Source organism: Dermacentor andersoni, chromosome 6 (genome assembly GCF_023375885.2).
Source record: "Dermacentor andersoni chromosome 6, qqDerAnde1_hic_scaffold, whole genome shotgun sequence".
In the NCBI taxonomy this organism is placed as follows: domain Eukaryota; kingdom Metazoa; phylum Arthropoda; class Arachnida; order Ixodida; family Ixodidae; genus Dermacentor; species Dermacentor andersoni.
The window spans coordinates 156449732-156454460 of record NC_092819.1 but is presented as its reverse complement, the minus strand read 5'-3'; the positions used below and the strand labels follow the sequence as shown (position 1 = coordinate 156454460).

At 44.2% G+C, this 4729-nt stretch overlaps 1 pseudogene; it reads left to right on the top strand.

The window, feature by feature from the left end:
- Nucleotides 1-906: 906 nt before the first annotated feature.
- On the top strand, nt 907-3977 carry LOC129382606 (putative nuclease HARBI1; annotated as a pseudogene).
- Nucleotides 3978-4729: the final 752 nt, after the last annotated feature.

The following is a 4729-nucleotide window of genomic DNA, read 5'->3' as shown; positions in this document are numbered from 1 at the left end:
ACTGAACGTAGTATTCTTTAGCAAAATAGGTCCGTAAGAAAATGATGTGGACAGTACAGACACACTGTCCTGTCAACATTCTTTTTTTCCCGTGCCTATCACGCACAACCATACAATATGATAAACCAACTGGCCAAGCAGTGACCGATTGTGTACTGAGTATTAGTTCCCAAAGTTCGCCGTGACATTTGTACGTAGATGATTGCAACTTCAAGTAATGAAAAGGACTGTAAACATTGTTACAACAAAAAGCTTTTGGTCTCTATTGCTTCAGACGCACAATGGTAAGCGGAACAAATGTAGCAATAGCTAATTTCGTGATAGTATGGGGTTATGCTAATTATGCGTGCATTCACATGCATTTCTAACAAAAGATAACGTCTGTAGTGTGGTTATATGCGTAGTTACACATTATTCTGCATTTTGTTTTGTAGTACATTTGTGCATATCTTGGTCAGGTTGGTAGCGGTGTCTCTGTGAACTTTCAATAAAAGCATGCTAGGAAAAATAAGACGTTACATTACGCGGCGCAAACACAAGAATGTCGCTGTGCAAGTTTACTAAATAGAGCTGTACTGTCGCACAGGCACCGTAATTAGCACACATGTGAAAACGTTTAGGCCTGACGCATAAAAAGGAAAGAAAGCAGAAGCATGGACAAGCCTACGCAGTATCACTCTGTCGTGAAAATAATTGTTATGTGTCGCATGACCTTGGCGCTGCAGTGGTTTGTTACGTTAAGAGCTACGGATTGTAGACTCATTGATATGGGTTCATTCATTGTCGAATGGTGCCACAGCCAAAAAAATTGTGCATGATTCTGCTATCGAAAACACCAGAGACCGACAGAGCAGGGGGAGGGCCAGTAAAGTAGTGCCAAACCGCAGACTTACCCCCGTACTCAGAAATGCGTCTTGACTCGAACTTGACTTGCGGCCGCCTCAAGTCAGCGCCCACGCGCATCATAAGCCTCCCTCGACTTGAAGCGCCTCCTCACGGCGGACTTCACTTGATCAAGTACGCGAACACTTCAAGACAGGGCCAGCGCTACCTTGAAGAGGGCTCTGAGAGGTTGAGGAGCCATGGCGGCTCATTGGAATACGTCGCCAGAATAATTAGCGCGTACAAATTTGCGTGTGGAGCCTGTGATGTCTTCTTCGGTGATACATTTTACATGCAAACGGTGCCACGGCCATGGATGCGCGACATATCGAACCCGATGGAGGTATACGACGACGATGAGTTCATCACACGCTATCGCTTCACGAAGCAAACAGTTCGTGAGCTGCTCGCCTCCCTGCCACTTGAAGCGAGCGGCGACAACCGAGGACTTCCGCTGAAATCCATGCTGCAGCTGCTTGTGGCACTGAGATTTTACGGCACCGGAACCTTTCAAATCGTGAGGGGAGACTTGGTTAATGTGTCCCAGCCCACGGTGTGTCACACAGTGAAAAAAGTGACGCGCCTTCTTGCAATGCACCTGTTCCGAGCAATTGTCCGCTTCTCGGATGTCTCACAATTGTTAGGTGTAATGCGAGATTTCTACGAGATCACCCACTTCCTCCGGGATGACGGGCTGCATCGACGGCACACATGTACGCTTTAAGAGTCCCGGAGGCGATGACGCAGACGTTTACCGCAACCGCAAAGGAGCGCTTTCTGTTAACATTCAGGTAAGCCCTTTTTCACAATGGGTAGGGATCGTATGCGATTAGTTTTTGCAGAAACGTAAAACCAGCGGTAAAAGTCCTAATCGTTATATTACAATTCTCGCATGCTGTTTTAAGTAATGATGTTACGCACTTGATATTCATTCACGCACTATAATTCACAGAGAGACAGTACGAGTACTACTTTTTAGTCGAGTGTGTGGTCTCAACTGTAGCGCTTTCAGGCCATTTACTTACGTAGCGTAAATGTGCGGCAAAGACGAGCTTTGCTTGCTGATAACGAAGCAACTGATGTGCGCGTGCACACATTTTTATTTGACAACGTAAGAAATGGGCTATCACACTTCTGTCCATTGTGACCCCTACAAGCTTTGCAATTCTGTATTTACATGTGCCGTGGCAAAAACGGCGTAGAATTATGAGCCACATAAAATTTTTAGTTATTTGAAAATTTCTGTGAGGTAGCCTTCAGTTGTTTTCAGATTTTTATCTTCCCTCTTGCTGGGAGATAAAGTGTAGTTACAGTTGTTGCAACGACAACACGCTGCTCCTGCACTCATACTCTAGTTTTTTTTGCAGGCAGTTGCCTGACCAATGTTGCAGTATTTCAAAGTTTTAGCGAGCGGGCCGGGGTCTGCCTTTGACAGTCGCATATTCGACAATTCTCGAGTACGTGTTATGTACGAACAGCACCGTGTGCCTGGTCTGCTGCTTGAGGACATGGGTTATGCCTGCTCTCCTTTCCTGATGACGCCCCTTGCTGAGCCACGTCCAGTCAATTTACCAGAAGGCAGGCAAGTAATGCCTAATCTTTTCAGGGGTGTATATGATAGGTAGCACCTCTCTCCATAATAACATACTATGTTTTTGTAAGGCTATGCAATACACCTGAAATGTGTTACAGTTAGTAGCTGTAGCGCATAAGCAACATGTTCATCTGTTATCCGCTGCTGCACCAAGAGCAGACAGATGGCGTTGCCTATATAGCGCCAGGTTGTTACAGCTCCATTCAATATAATGATCGCTAATGAAATATGGCTGGGCAGAACGAATGTGAATATAGCAATGTGGTGCATAGTTTGCAGGAAATAGAATGTGTTTGTAGGCATTCAATGTAGATCTGTGCTAACTACACAGAAGAAAAGCTTTGGCACAATATAATGTACAGTGTATATTCGAAAACTGACTAATTGCATTATATTGTCATTCTATCAGGTACAACAAGGCGCACATCAAGACCCGCAACTCCATTGAAAGGGCCTTTGGAGTGTGGAAAAGGCGCTTCCTCTGCTTAGACATGAAGCTGCAGCACAAGCCTCGTAATTCAGCTCACATAATAACAGCTTGCGCGGCCCTGCACAACGTGGCCCTCCTACGAAGAGAACCCGAGCCACTTGGTCTCCATGTTCCCACCAGCCGATGCAGACGTACAGGAAGAAATACTTACCAAGAGCACCTGCCACCTGTTAATAGTGTGGGGGACAACATACTTGGCATGCCTGCACGGCAACTTCTTATCCAGAGAAGTTTCTCCGAAAGATTGTTGTTTAAAATCCACCTCAGTGTTTCTGAATGATAGGGGTGTGCGAACAGTGAATTTTGAGACCGAATCGAATGCAAATCGTCCAGAATCGAATCGAATGGTTTTGGAATAATGAACAGGCATTAACATAATTAATATAAACCAATTTTCACTTCCTAGTATAGTTAGGAAGTTTCTGTCATTACATAGTACATTACGAAGCGTTGTTTAATAAAAGTACAAATGGAGAATTAGGACCAGACAAGGAATTTCTTGGCGTGTACAGAACTCTTAAGAGTGTGCGAATGGTTTCTGCATAGCATATAATGTATGGCTACCTAAGCGGCGTAGACTGTTCCACTAAGCGAGTTCTCATGCTATATCTCTATAGTATGCCCTATGGGTGAAAACATACCGTGCTTTTGCTCCAATTTCGTTTATTTGGGCGCAGTTGACGTTTTCAAATATTCAAAAGTTTAGAATGCTCGCACACCCTTACTGAATAGCTGGGTAATGTGTTTAGTGTTGTTCTATGTGTTGTGTCGCATTTGTATGGCACTACAGACACACATGAAATGTAAAAAGACCTTATGTGCTAAAAACTCTGTTACTGACCAGACATGCAGCCTCAGGGTGGCATGTAGCCAAGTGCATGCTACAAATTCCTATTTCATATGCTATATGTTTGTGTAGTAATTGCTGTTCCGCAGCTTCGATAGCTGTTTTAGCATTTTCACAAATGCACATGAAGAAAAAACGGCACTATATTGTTTCATATTCTATGGCCTATTTCACAATAAAAGCCTTAACCTCATTTCAATGACTCTGCATTCGTTTATTATCGGCATTCAGTATCGCAAGCTCAACTTGTTTTTGAACTTGCAATATTTCTATTTGGAGCTTGTGTTCATCATTTCTTTTTTGGATGTTGTCTCTGTGCTCCTCCTCCATGAGGCGCATTCTAATCAGATGTTCCTCCCTGAGCAAAGCAATCTCTTCATTTTCTGAAGCCAATGTCATTTCGAGGAAGGCCATCCTGCCTCTGGGCGGCCATGGGCTTGTTGCTCTGGCTGGTTCCTCGGGCTAATTTTCGTTGTTCGCCCTCATTGTTAAGCAGCTCCGACGCAGCTGCAGTGTCGGCCACTTTGTGTGCACTTGTCCTATTGGTGACGCCTCCTACTGACTGGTCATTCTGTAGATGGCCAGGGCTCCTGTGCTTCTCTGAAATGATAATTAGTTCAAAATTATGCCCATCATGCAGCCCACCTTGCATCGCTGAGTGCAAATGCGATGACAAATGGCTTTTGACATATTTAACTGAGGGCTTTGAAAAAGCCTAAATGCCTTATAAAGACATCTGTAGTTTCTGCGCACTGTACGACAAACAGGCTGGAAGTATCAACTGCCCAGACATGTATACAGCATCAAAGCCTCAGAATACATGATAAACTGGGAAGTGGTTCCTCACAGCAGATTGCCTTCAAGTTTCATGCCACAAAAACTTCCCAATGTATTTCATGAAATAATACTATACCAT